General features: G+C 40.9%; 1 protein-coding gene across 3 annotated transcripts in view; it reads right to left on the bottom strand.

The window, feature by feature from the left end:
- Window positions 1-14,789, bottom strand: part of GPCPD1 (glycerophosphocholine phosphodiesterase 1) — a 101,226-nt gene that overhangs the window by 83,024 nt on the left and 3,413 nt on the right. The gene's annotated exons all lie outside the window — the stretch shown is intronic.

Below are 14,789 nucleotides of genomic sequence, written 5' to 3'. Positions count from 1 at the left end.
TTTAATGCCCATATGTGCCAATGTTCAATTTCAAAATGGATAAAAGTAAAGCTTAGCTCCGGAAAGAAGTCAACTGAGGCTTGGCACAATTATTCAGAAATGGAAATTAATTATTCAAAACAGTTATGTAATAAGCGGTATGACAATTATTCAGTGGCAGAAAGTGCTTTCCATTGCAAGGAACCAATTTAATAGCTCTTTTTAGTGGAACTTATATCCCATGAGAAGAAACTGCTAGAAGAGAACAAAAAAGCAGTACAACAAAAATATGCCACCTATTTACCCAACTCGGAATATCTCTATTTTGGCTCTTTACTGTAACTCATCACTGTTTGGCCCCTATTCCTTTACTTCAATCTTTTTCTTTTACCCCTTGTCCCATTTGTTGTTTTATTTGTCTAAGGAGTCCTGACCATTCTGCACTCTGCAAATATTCACCCATACTAGAGTTTGAAAACATTTTAATTTGCCTTTTTATAGTTCAGTATATTCTCTTGTATGCAGTACTACTCTTTTCTCTTTCTGTACACTTTGCCCCTATATTTTGAAAATGTTGTAAATTGCACCGATTTGTGTACGCAAAAAATAACTTTATAAAAAAAAAGGGGTGTTCAAAATTGAACATTTACTAAGGGTTTTGCCATTATAGAGATTTATTTATGGACAAGCCATAAATGTATGATCAACTGCGTCTAAACGCTGGGACCCATGACAATTCTGAGAACAAGGGCATCTGGTCCTGTTTTGGGAATCATGGCTCTCCAAGCAGTTGGACCCAGACAGACCAAGAGTCCAATCTCCAAAACCAGCTCTTTGTTGATCTGCAGAAACAACCCTAGAGATACACTTTAGATGACAATTTATATAGAGTAAATTAGGTATGTAACCTAATGTTTCTAAATGAAAATCACAGGACAATTTAAAAAAAAAAAAAAAAAAAGAGAAGAAGGGGAGACGGACTGTACCAGTCACCATGAAGGGAAGCTCTGGTAAGTCACCAGTCAAACATTCATGAGGGAGTTCTTCAGACGCCCCGTTTGCCAAGTATGTACAGGCTTTTGCCTAGCAACAATGGTTGAATACAAAAGCTGAATACCAAAGCTACAGAGCCGACTAAGTAGACAATTATAGGTTATATAGAAATGATTTTTCACCCACTACCACCAGGTATTGCTGGTTTAATAGGTGAAATGCTGGTGACCGGTTCCCTTTAAGTACTAGTTTATTTGGAGGATTTTCGATGTGGCATGCCGAAGGCTGAGGAGATAAATGCTAGCCAGAGTTCATTTCCCAGAATTACAGCTTACATAATACACATAATAAGAAGTTTGGGAAAAACAGAAAATAAAAAATATGTTCTATATTAACAAAAACTAACTATAAATGTATTCGAATGGAACCATCTGAGAAATAAAACAACATTTAATCAAACTTATATTAGTAAATAACCAAACATCCTACAAATTCAGCAGACCATGTGCCAGATTACCAATCTCTTATCTTGGAAAGAAATGCAGTTCTAGGAAACTTTAAATGTTCTTAAAAAATTGACATTGGAGTTCGTCCCAGAACTGATAAAACTGCGCCACGTAAAACAAACTGCAGGAATTACATTTGAAAAAGGCGCACAGATAATCTTGTAGCATGAGCGCCACAACAGTGTGCCAGCCGCGGTCAGGCTTCCCACTACAGATGGGCAGCACAGTAAACTACAGTCCAAATGATGACATTGAGTTGTAAGAAATCTTGTAGACGCGGGTGATCACACAGCACCTAAGGGACAATTCTGATAATCCATATACAGGGCAAAAGTATTTACCACCTTGGAGTTTTTCCTGTTTTATTGCAACACAACCGTGAATTAAAATGGCACATGCTTAACCTACGCAGCGTACACAGTTCTCCTCACCACGGTCGGGACCCCCATTCTAGTGATCGGTGGAGTGGGGGCACAGCGGTGGGGTCCCCAGCGATCACACATTTATCAACTATCCTGTTGATAGATAAATGCAGATCCTAGGAATAGAATATGATTGACAAATTCACATAGAAAACCATTTGCTTATCTCAATAGGTCAGAATATGGGCAGGGTAATGACTAATGGCTAGATATAGCACTCCCTGAAAGACAGATACATAGAAAAGTAAACAGCTCTGGGGGATATAACATCAAACTCACGCAAACTAGTAAAGGCTCGTCCACACTTTCCGGAATTGGCGTGTTTTTTGCGGACAGAATTTTGGCTGTAAAAAACGCAGCATAACACAGTAGCAGCATGGTGGGGGACATTTAACAAATCTCATCCACACGCTGCGTAAAATATCCGAGCCGAGATTGACCAGCGGTGAATATTTTTCGGACCGCAGCATGTCAATTCCTGCTACGGGATGTGTGCAGAATTGCTGCGTTTTTCATAGGAGACGTCTCCATCTCCCAACATTGAGAAAAACGCAGAAATTTACGTACCATTTTCTGCTGCAAAAACCGCAGGAAATGGTGTGTGTTTTTGCCGTAGCGGAAAGCCTTTGACTTTCAAAGCATTTTCTGCAGCAATTCCGTTGTGTGTGGACGAGCCCGAACACAAAGGGTGGGTTTACATGGCGGTATGTGTTGCTCATGCTCCGAGTGTGTGAGCACAAGCGTTGATCTAGAATATAGATAGATCGATCAATAAGTTGCAGCATCTTCATCTATATTTTACACGGAGGTCATAACTATAACCTGAATAATTTTTTTTTTACACGGCATAAGTTTGAGGCAGAAAAATTGAAGGCTGATTTTTAAGAGAAAAACAGCCTCTGAATCCAGGCATTTTTTGAGCGGATTTTCAAAGCATATTTCATTTTTTGTAGTGTCAATTGAAAAATCAGCTTATAAAACGCTGCAAGAATTTCTGCAACATCTGCCACGTGTGAATATATCCTAAGGGCACGTTCACACAGCATATGTTTGAGGTAGAAAAATACCAGGCTGATTTCGAGAGAAACCAGCCTCTGTATCCAGGTGTTATTTGCAGCTGAATTTCATTTTTGAAAGCTTTCTTGAAGCTTATTTTGAGGCATATTTTTGTTGGGTCAATGGAAAACCCACATGTAAAATTCTTCAAGAATTGACGTCACTACATATTTACGAGGCTTTTTATTCAATTCAGCAGCATCCAATACAAACTGCTCTGTGTATTTCCCAATGAAAACAATGCAGACATATTATTGGAGCGTAAAACGAGTATTTTATGCTCTCAAAAATGCCTTAAAATAAGCTGTGTGAACATACTCCAAGCAGCAGACTTAGCATGTATGACCTGTGGATTTTTGGAAGTCATCGCCATTGAAGACCACAATGTATAAACTGGCAATACCACCAGCTGTAGGACATCTGAGTCTCAGAATAGGTAGCCTTTCCTTTATGCATCTTTATTGCAATAATGAATATTATTAACCCGAATAAATCTAAATCAATACAAACTTGTGGGAATACCCTCTAAAGACAAAGAGAATATAGCTTTCAATCCTATAAAGGGTTACAGATCCTCTCAGCATGTATAAGACGCACCCCCCCCCCCCCTCACTCTACCGTGATTGTGGACACCTTCACAGGTAGTTTGATCTAACTGGTAATACTAAGGGCGGATTTACACGAGCGTGTGCGTTTTTGCGCACACAAAAAACGCAGCGTTTTGCGTGCGCAAAAAGCACTTACCAGCTCCGTGAGTCATCACATAGGATGTGCGGCTGCATGATTTTCGCGCAGCCGCCATCATTATGACACTGTCTGTATGTTTGTAAACAGAAAAGCTTCCGTGTGGTGCGCTTGATACGTGAAAAACGCTGAAAAATAGGACCTGTCGTGAGTTTTACGCAAAAATCACGGACTGTCCACATGGCCCCATAGACTTGCATAGGTCCATGCGACACGCGTGAAAATCACGCGGGGTGTACGGACGTATATCACGTTAGTGTAAATCCGCCCTAAAGCTGGTATTACACGGCCCGACGTGGGCCATGTGAACGAGTGCCAATCAATGAAAAAAAAAAATAGTTGATCGTCCCGATAAACTTGTATCATGTCAGCTGCATGTCTCCATGTTTACACAGCGTGAGGTGCTGCCGACAACGACAATGGTTTCAGTATTTAAAACGATACGATCAACTGCTGAACGAGCGCGAGTTTGTTTAATGACTTATCGTTGCCCTGTTTACAAAGGGCTATTATTGGAAAAGCTTGTCTTCCCAATAAATGGCTAATATAATAAAAGGGTCTAAGGCCTCATGCACACGAATGCGTGATTTTGTGTCCGAAATTGATCCGCAAAAATGCGGATGAATTGCGAACCCATGCATTTCGATGGTCCCATGCACACGACAGTGGTTTCCGCGCATTGGCCGGGAGCCCGGAAAGCAAAAAAAAACCAAATAGGACAAGTCATTATACGGTCCGGTCTTGCAGTCCAGCTTCATTGAAAACAAGGTGTGCATGGTGCGTGAATTGCGGACAGCCCGCGGGCGACACTCCACGGCCAATACTTAACAAATCTACAATCATATACCTTGCTTGATAAAACAGAATATATCTTTCTAAAGCCCCTGGAGAAATTCCCAACCACAATAAAAAGTCTCACATGCTCGCCGTGTTACATTTCCATTAGTTATTAGAATTCGTTGCGTACAGATTACTTTTATCTTTCCGGGGTGAACGGAGCGAGATGGGACAGTCAGCAGATCAGGTTGGATTGCAGGTCTCTGTTCTAGCCATGTCTAGCACTGGTTTCTTAGAAGACACATTAGCACTGGTTAAATATACTTCCAGCTGACTACTGAAGGCAAACAGGAAAGTATTAGCATTTGTCCTACTTCGGGACCTTGTGAGACTAGTGTACAGAGAAAAACAGAGTGATGACCTAAAATGCTAAATATGTATCCTGAGAAGCTGGCCATACATTTTAGGCTCTGTGCACACTGCGTTAGCAGTGTACATAGAAGGTATACTTTCTACAGAGGCTGCTACATATCCCACTGTATGGGCATTTAATAGGATAGGTCAACCATAGGTTCCCATAGTAAAAAACATATACCGTGTGGTATACTTTTTCTGCTGGATACCGTCGTATGGAATAGCTTAGTCTACTACGCTACTCTATTTTTTCTTTTTTGCTGTATACTCACATAAGGACACACTTTTGGCCTCCATCAGGTGAATGGGGGCCTATGAATATGTTTAATGTATACGCCGGGAGCTTTCCCGGCATGGATGTTAAACATACTCTGCAGACTACGTGCACATAACTTAAGAAAGCGGTCTGCCTGGTTTCTGTTTAGTCATCATCCCCATAAACATGAACATTCAGCTCTGACGAAACAACGTGTCGTATCACAAATGGGTAAGTGAGATAAGTGAATACCAGCCTCTAACCTCAATCTTCCTGGAGAATAATAAAAAAAAAGCTGCCAATCAGTGGTGGGTGGGCGGGGCTAGCCACTGCTTGCGATTAAAGGGAAGGTGTCGTGATATATTTATTTTATTATATTGCTTTTAATATAATGTTAACAAATTTTATTTATTTGGGTTCTCATTTTTTACTTTTTAATGTATTCTTACTTTTACTTCTCTATGGGGGCTGCCATTTTTTTTCATCTCTGTATGTGTCGATTAACGACACATACAGAGATGCTATACGGCACATACAACCCCCATAGAGAATTAGAACGGGAGCCGTTCCATTCTCAGAAGCGTGCGCTGTCTGTGTGGGAACGGCGCATGCACCGCTCCCACACAGACCAAAATGAAGCTCGTTCATAGAGCGAAATCCGGCGCCATTTTCAGAAGCGTGCGCCGTCTGTGTGGGAACGGCGCATGCACCGCTCCCACACAGACGAAAATGAAGCTCGTTCGTAGAGCGAAATCCAGCACCATTTTTATGTAGACCGGAAGCCGCTGACAGACAGTAAGATGACGACTTCCGGCCGCGGCTTTTGGCTATGAATTCAAAGAAGCGAAGGCGCAAGGAAGGGGAGCGTAGCCCAGCGGAGGCAGCGGCAGGAGCAGATAATTTATGTTCGTGTGTGTGTGTGTGATGTGTGTATTATGTTCGTGTGATACTCTCTGCTGAGCCCTGTATCTAATCCTCCTACACTGTGCAGTCACTCAGAAAATGGCGGCACACAGTGTAGGAGATTTGAAGAGATTCAAACCCCTCCTTCTCCTGGCACTAGCCATAAGAAGGGAGGGGGGGGGGGATTGTCTGAGGACACTAGAGAGAGTGTGTCCACCCCAAATTTGCAGCATAAATCAATGAGGTTGCTTTACCACAGTGACCATGCTGCAATTTTGGGAACTGCTCCCTCTAGTGGCCAGCACATGGAAATGTTAAAAATTAGAATCTAAATTTATAATATTTCCTGACTTGTGAAATAATTAAAACAATGTGTAATCACTTAAATACTAATTGCTTAACTGGAAAAAAATAAAAAAATAAAATAAAAAAAAATAAAAGAATTTCTAGCGACACATTCCCTTTAAGGATTACAGTGTGATCAAGAAAGACTTAAAGGGGTATACCCAGCATCACAATCGTGCAACATTGTGCCAGTTATGAAAAATAATTCAAATAGTGTCATTTATCATGCATAATGAAGTCCAAAAACCCCCAAAATACCCTATCCGATTGTTTTGTTTTCACATAGTTGGCCCTGGTTACGTCCCCCAGTAGTCCTAACAGGACGATCACACGCACTGCTCCGCTATGTCAGTATAGTGCATCGCTTCCTCTCCCTGTGCAGTGGGATAACACTTTCTTTGTAGCTGCCGTTCCTACTATTCCCGTCTTCAGTGCTCGGCTGCGTGACAGCCAAAACATGCGCAAAAGACTTCCCTGCTCCTGGGTAATGAAGTCTGCAATAGAAAGCTGGCGGTCACTGGGTCTGCTATTATGTCACCGGTATGGAGAAAACGTCAGAGAGAGGCGGGGGTGCCAATTTCCAAATGGAGTACAAGTAGGATGTGAGTTAAAGCACAGTTAGTGTGGTTATTTTAGTTAATAAAAAAAAATAATAATAACGGCTGTTGGGAACACCCCTTTAATTTCAGCTGAAACATTGCATGTCGGAACATAGAACATTTTCTTTACATTTGATCATGGTGCCGAATGCGGTCACCGAACAGTTTTTGGGAATCTCATGCTGGCGTGGGTGAGTTATGACATGCACCAGACAAGTATCTACCAAGATGGAATTTCCACTAACCCGCTCTTTAATCTGAGACTTCGCAGGCTCTTTGCTTAAATACTTTTTCGATATACTGAGGAATGAAAAACTGGGGTAAGACTGGAGCTTGAAAAAAATATAACTTTTACTAATATCATATAAAAAAAAAAGTGTGCAAACAAAAACACACCAAAAAAGCCGTTTTACAACAAATATATTTCTGTCTCCCTGTTGCAAGAATAATCAATGAACAAATGAAAGACTGAATAATTTCCTTGAATATTCTTGCAATAGGGAGAAAGAAATATATTTGTTGTAAAACGGCTTTTTTGGTGTGTTTTTGTTTGCACACTTTTTTATATGATATTAGTAAAAGCTATAATATATTCAAGCTCTAGTCTTACCCGAGTGATTCATTTGTTAAAGAGGCTCTGTCACCAGATTATAAGTGCCCTGTCTCCTACATAATCTGATTGGCGCTGTAATGTAGATAACAGTGGTTTTTATTTTGAAGAACGATCATTTTTGAGAAAGTTATGAACAATTTTAGATTTATGCCAATTCGTTTCTTAATGCCCAACTGGGTGTTCCTTTAACTTTTGACCAAGTGGGTGTTGTAAAGAGAAGTGTATGACGCTGACCAATTAGCACACTTCTCTTTACAACGCCCACTTGGTCAAAAGTTAAAAAACGCCCAGTTGGGCATTAAGAAGCTAATTAGAATAAATCTAAAATTGCTCATAACTTGCTAAAAAATGATCGTTTTTCAAAATAAAAACCACTGTTATCTACATTAGTTCTCTACAGCGCTGATCAGATTATGTAGGGGATAGGGCACTTATAATATGGTGACAGAGCTTCTTTAATTTAAGTGGAATATATAATACTGCAACATACCTTTGGTGGAAGGTTTCCAAATTCACCATCTATATTTAGACATACCGAGGAAATACCGAATTTACCTTGCGCCGCCAGCCTGTGATATAGGGAAAGCTTGTCTACAAAAATGAACTACACCACCCCACCCAGTGAGACAGTGCAGAAATACGTTGGCACACCTTTACCAAACTATGAAATATCTGCCGCCCAGCATGTGAGACAAAGAGAAAGGGGGAGAACTGAGTGGTCAAGATAAGAGGCATGTGATGTGTGAGGTCCCGTACTACAGGAAGGGGGAGAGGGGCGATAGTCACTTGTTCAGTGTACAAAACGCCACACAAGAAGGAGCCAAAAACTAGGAGCCTGGTCATGCGACTAAATGCGAGATTGGCATACAGAAGACATTTCAGCTACAGACAGTACATTAGTTGCTAATCTTACACAAATTTTATAGATCGAAAAAAACTTTTTTTTGTATCAATGGCTATCGTGCACCCAATAAACCTTTTAGGGTGAGAAGCTTTCAGTTGAATTACCTTTTATAGTCAATAAAGGGGTTATAGTATTTGAAATCATATGTGCTGTGGAACAAAATTTAGCTTTCTTTCTGGGGTCTCTTGAAGTAAGACATGGTACTCTCCAAGAAGTTATAACTCTAGTAGGAAAGAGTGGCATAAATTGGACATACATTTACAAGAATGTGAGATGAAAAGAATAAGAATCTATAGGTACCATAACAGAGTTTAGAATCCGCTACATAAGAAATGTGAAAAACATTCTTGAGAAACCGCTTCTATGTATCCTGTATACATAGAAGCTGTATCTTGCTGTCAAAGCCGAATCTGTCAGGTCAGCGGGACTGATTGTTTTGGTGAACGATAGTGCTGAGTGTCTCGGATGCACCGGATATCGATAATAGCTCGATCGGCGGTCACCGAAGCCGTCAGTCTTGTTGACCTGACTGATTTGGCTTAGACCAGAATGCAGTCGGTCATTCATTTGATATAGTTAGTATCAGATTTCTAAAAGGATCTACTTCTAATGGTCTTGTAATAGTTAACTCCATCAAGACCTTCATTTCAAGACTCTCTGAAGGACATTTCTGTCCAAGGACATTATTACACAAACCCGAAATTATTCTCCTGGCGTTCACAAAGAAGCCCTGCTGTTTAAAATGGGAACAAAAGTCACATTACTTCGAGTCATTTTCCATTAGATTTAGAAGATTAAACCTCAACTTGTTACAGAACAGAACATGTTGAGCTTCCAGCTAAAATAACTACAACGTTGCCCACGAGGTTGTTTTTTTAGTTTTTTAATTAATAAAATGTTAATTAAAAAACATAATGTGAGTGAACAGAATAGACTGCGGGCTTTAAGTAAGTAAGGCTGTGTTCACATCAGCGTTTGTTTCCATTGAGGGGTGCCATATTGAGGCCCGTACTGAAAACAGGATTACAGTACGGGACAGTTGTCCTGCAGCGAGGCAGGGACTCCTAGCGTCGTACATAACTATGATGCTAGGAGCCCGGCTCCCTGCACTGTGTTCGGTCCTGGACTTGCGGCCGAAACACGTCCGTCAATTACGGACGTAATGTGCTCGTGTGAATCCAGCCTAATACGGACTCTGTATGTCTGTATGCCTCAATATAAAATTGGCAGCATACAGAGCTAGGGAGTAGTAGAGGCCTCATGCACTTCTACAAGTACCTTATTAGGGCTCCATACAAAGCGGAGCCGTAATACAGTCGTGTACGAGGCGTAAGGGTATGTTCACACGCTTAACAAAAACCGGCTGTAAAATACGGAGCTGTTTTCAAGGGAAAATAGCCTCTGATTTTCAGCAGTTTTTGAAGCATCAAGCGTTCTTGGATGCGTTTTTTACGGCCGTTTCTGGAGCAGTTTTTCTATTGAGACAATGAAAAACGGCTCAAGTGACATGCACTTCTTCAGCCCCCGTATTTTCAGCCGTTTTTCAAGGCGTTTATGGCCCGAAAATAGGCTGTGTGAACATACCCTAAGGGTATGTTAATTTGCTGTAGAAATCCTTTAAACTGAAAATCAATCCTATACACTTCATTGGCGTTGCTTGTGCATGGATTTTTACAAACCCAATCCAGATGTACGGGACAGTGAAATTTCTGAAACTACTCTGCCACGTGTGAACACACCCTAAAGCCCCGTGCATGCGGCAAAGAGTCCCTTAACCCCTTAAGGACGCAGCCTAGTTTGGGCCTTAAGGCTCAGAGCTCATTTTTCAAATCTGACATATTTCACTTTATGTGGCAATAACGTCGGAATGCTTAAACCTATCCAAGCGATTCTGAGATTGTTTTCTCGTGACACATTGGGCTTGATGTTCGTGGTAAAATTTGGTCGATATATTCAGTGTTTATTTGTGAAAAATTGCAAAATTTAGAGAAAATTTTGAAAAAATAGCATTTTTCTGAATTTAAATGCATCTGCTTGTAAAACAGACGGTTATACCACCAAAAATGGTTACTAGTTCACATTTCCCATATGTCTACTTTAGATTGGCATCATTTTTTTAACATTCTTTTATTTTTCTTGAACGTTACAAGGCTTAGAACATAAACAGCAATTTCTCATATTTTTAAGAAAATTTCAAAAGCCTTTTTTTTAAGGTACCTGTTCGGTTCTGAAGTGGCTTTGAGGGGCCTATGTATTAGAAACCCCCATAAAACACCCCATTTTAAAAACTAGACCCCTTAAAGTATTCAAAACAGCATTTAGAAGTTTTTTTTAACCCTTTATGCATTTCACAGGAATTAAATCAAAGTGGATGTGAAATTTGCAAATTTCATTTTTCTTGCTGAATTTCAATTTTATTCCATTTTTTTCTGTATCACAGAAGGTTTTACCAGAGAAACACTACTAAATATGTATTGCCCAGATTCTGCAGTTTTTAGAAATGTCCCACATGTGGCTCTAGTGCGCTCGTGGACTAAAACACAAGCCCCAGAAGCAAAGAAGCACCTAGTGCATTTTGAGGCCTCTTTTTTATTAGAATATATTTTAGGCAGCATGCCAGGTTTGAAGGTGTTGAGGTGCCAAAACAGTGGGAATCCCCCAAAAGTGACCCCATTTTGGAAACTACACCCCTCAAGGAATTAATTTATGGTTTTTGTTACCATTTTGACCCTACGGTTTTTACTCAGCACGTATTTGAATTGGGCTGTGAAATTAAAAAAAAGAATTTTTTCCAATAAAATGTAATTTTTCATCAACATTTCTTATTTTCGCAGGGAACAAAATACGTCATTTTGTTGCCCAATTTCTCCTGAATGCAGCAATACCACACTTGTGGTGATAAACTGCCGTTTGGGCCCATGGGAGGCCTCAGAACGGAAGGAGCGCTGTGTGTTCTTTGGAGTGCAGATTTTGCTGGATTGGTTTTCGGTGCCATGTCGCATTTGCAAAACCCCAGAGGTATCAAAGCAATGGAAACCCACCAGAAGTGACCCCATTTTGGAAACTACACCCCTCAAGGAATTCATTTATGGGTGTTGTGACCATTTAGACCCCACAGTTTCTACACAGAATTTATTTGAATTTGGCTGTGAATTAAATAAAATGTAATTTTTTCCAATAAGATGTAGCTTTGGCTCAAAATGTCTTATTTTCACAAGGAATAAAATACTCCATTTTGTTGCCCAATTTCTCCTGAGTGCAGCAATACCCTATTTGTGGTGATAAACTTCCGTTTGGGCCCATGGGAGAGCCCAGAAGGAAAGGAGCGCTATGTGTTCTTTGGAGTCCAGATTTGCTGGATTGGTTTTCAGGTGCCATGTGGTATTTGCAGAGCCCCAGAGGTATCAAAGCAATGGAAACCCACCAGAAGTGACCCCATTTTGGAAACTACACTCTTCACGAAATTCATTTATGAGTGTTGTGACCATTTAGACCCCATAGTTGTTTCACAGAATTTATTTGAAATGGGCTGTGAATTGACAAAAATTTTATTTTTTCCAATGAGATGTCATTTTGGCTAAAAATTTCTTATTTTCACAAGGAATAAAATACCCCATGTTGTTGCCCAATTATTCCTGAGTGCGGCAATATCACAGTTGTGGTGATAAACTGCCGTTTGGGCCCATGGGGAGACGCAAAAGGAAAGGACCACCATTTTGCCTACTGGGGATTTCATGGTGCTAAGTCATGTATGCAGAAGCCCCTGAGGTACCAGTACAGTTGAAACCCCCAAGAAGTGACCCCGTTTTAAAAACTACACCCTTGAGGCATTCATCTAGAGGTGTAGTGAGCATTTTGACCGGAGACATACACCCCATAAACTGTAATGTGGGTTCTCCCGGGTATGTCAGCTGCCTGGGCACACAGCAGGGATCAGAGGGGAAAGACGAGGGGGATAAGATGTGCGGAGGGCATCGGGGTAAGTAAAACTGGGGTATATTAAAAATAAAGGGATGTATGATACATTTTAAAACACTCTTTCATACAGAGCCTTAGTTTTTCGGGACACGTGTCACATTGATATATTGTGTCCTCCCTTATCACCCTCTTATAGCAGACTTTGCACCTCTGACTTTTTCCCTTCTTGCCAGTTTGGGGAACTTTTCGGTATGATGTGCACGACCAGCTTCTTATACCACACCGCATGGCGCTGTAGGGCTTCAGGACTTAATCTGACAAGTCCACCCCTCCCATGTACCTATTGTAGTCCAGGATGCAGTCTGGTTTGGGGGTCTCTGTACTGGTACCTCGTACTGGTACATGGGTACTGGTGTGACATCTATCTTGTCCTTGACACACAATATGTTGCTGCTAGATTGTGCCCTGGTCCCACCCCTTCTGAGTGTTTGCCCAAGCAGAGTCTTAGGGAGGCCTCTCAGATTTCTTCTAGCAGTGCCGCATGACTTCTGGAAGTGAGGCACTTGAAGAGCGGGACGCTGATATAAAAATTATCCAGGTAGAGGTGGTGCTGGGGCTGAATACTGCTGTCCTTCCCTTCATATATCCTAAATTTGTAGGTATACCCTGATGCCCTCTCGCACAGCTTATACATCTTCACGCCATACCTTGCCCTCTTACCCGGCAGGTACTGGCGGAATTGAAGCCTCCGTTTAAAATGTACCAAGGAATCATCAATAGAAATACACGTCTCGGTGGTGTATGCTTGGGAAAACCGGGCACTGAAACGGTCTAATAGGGGTCTCAGTTTATACAAACGGTTAAAACTGGGGTCATCTCGGGATGGGCACGGCTCATTATCAGTATAATGTAAGAAGCGAAGTATTGCCTCATTTATTTATTTTTTTAGGTTACAGTTCAGTTCTGAAGTTGCTTTGAGGGGCCCATATATTAGAAACCCCTATAAAACCCCCCATTTTAGAAACTAGACCCCTCAAAGTATTCACAACAGCATTTAGAAAGTTTATGAACCCTTTAGGTGTTTCACAGAAATTGAAAGCAAAGTAGAGGTGAAATTTAAATTATTTTTTTTGTCAGAAAATCCTTTTTATACCATTTTTTTTATAACACAAAAGGTTTTACCAGAGAAACGCAACTTAATACTTATTGCCCAGATTCTGCAGTTTAGAGAAATATCCCACATGTGGCCCTCGGGCGGTAATGGACTGAAGCACCGGCCTACGAAGCAAAGGCGCACCTAGTGGATTTTGAGCCCTCCTTTTTATTAGGCACCATGTCCGGTTTGAAGAGGTCTTGTGGTGCCAAAACAATGGGAACCCCCCAAAAGTGACCCCAATTTGGAAACTAGACCCCTTGAGGAATCCATTGTAGTTTTCTTGGGGTGCATGCGGCTTTTTGATCAGTTTTTATTTTGTTTTTATGTGGCGCGGTGACTAAAAAAACGCAATTCTACTATTGTTTTTTTGTTCTATTTTTTTTACAGCGTTCACCGTGCGCTATAAATGACACATTCACTTTATTCTGCGGGGCGATACGATTACGGCGGTACCAGATGTTTATAGTTTTTTTTTATGTCTTATGGCGTTTACACAATAAAATAAGTTTTGTAATAAATCATTTACTTTTTGTGTTACCTTATTCTAAGAGCCAGAACGTTTTTATTTTTCCTTCAAAAAAGCCGTGCGAGGACTTATTTTTTGCGTAACGAACTGTAGTTTCGATCAGTACCATTTTTAGGTACATGCGACTTTTTGATCTCTTTTTATTCCATTTTTTAGGCGGTGAAGTGACCAAAAAATAGTGACTCTGGTACGGTTTATTATTTTATTTTTTTACGGCGTTCACCGCGCGAGATTTATAATGAAATAATTTTGTAGTTCAGGCCGTTACGGACGCGGCGATACCAATTATGTATCGTTTGTTTATTTATTTTAATAATAAAGACTAATAAGGGAAAAGGGGGGATTTTTACTTTTATTACTTTTGAAACTTTTATTTTCTTATTTTTACACAACTTTTTTTAACTTTTTTACACTAGAGGACTTGAGGGCAGGAGGCCCTGATCGCTATGCTAATACACTGCACTACATGCGTAGTGCAGTGTATTAGAACTGTCAGCTACTCACTGACAGCAAGCATAGTGGGTCCTGACTGTCAGGACCCACTAGGCTTCCGTCGATGGCATAGCCGGACGCCATTTTTTGGTGTCCGGTTGCCATAGTCACCATCGCCGGCCGCTATCGTGTAGCAGGCCGGCGATGGCGGATTAACCCCTAAGAAGCCGCGATCGCTATTGAACG

Source organism: Rhinoderma darwinii, chromosome 4 (genome assembly GCF_050947455.1).
Source record: "Rhinoderma darwinii isolate aRhiDar2 chromosome 4, aRhiDar2.hap1, whole genome shotgun sequence".
NCBI lineage: Eukaryota > Metazoa > Chordata > Amphibia > Anura > Rhinodermatidae > Rhinoderma > Rhinoderma darwinii.
The sequence above is the reverse complement of the archived record's forward strand: the minus strand, read 5'-3'. Positions and strand labels throughout refer to the sequence as shown.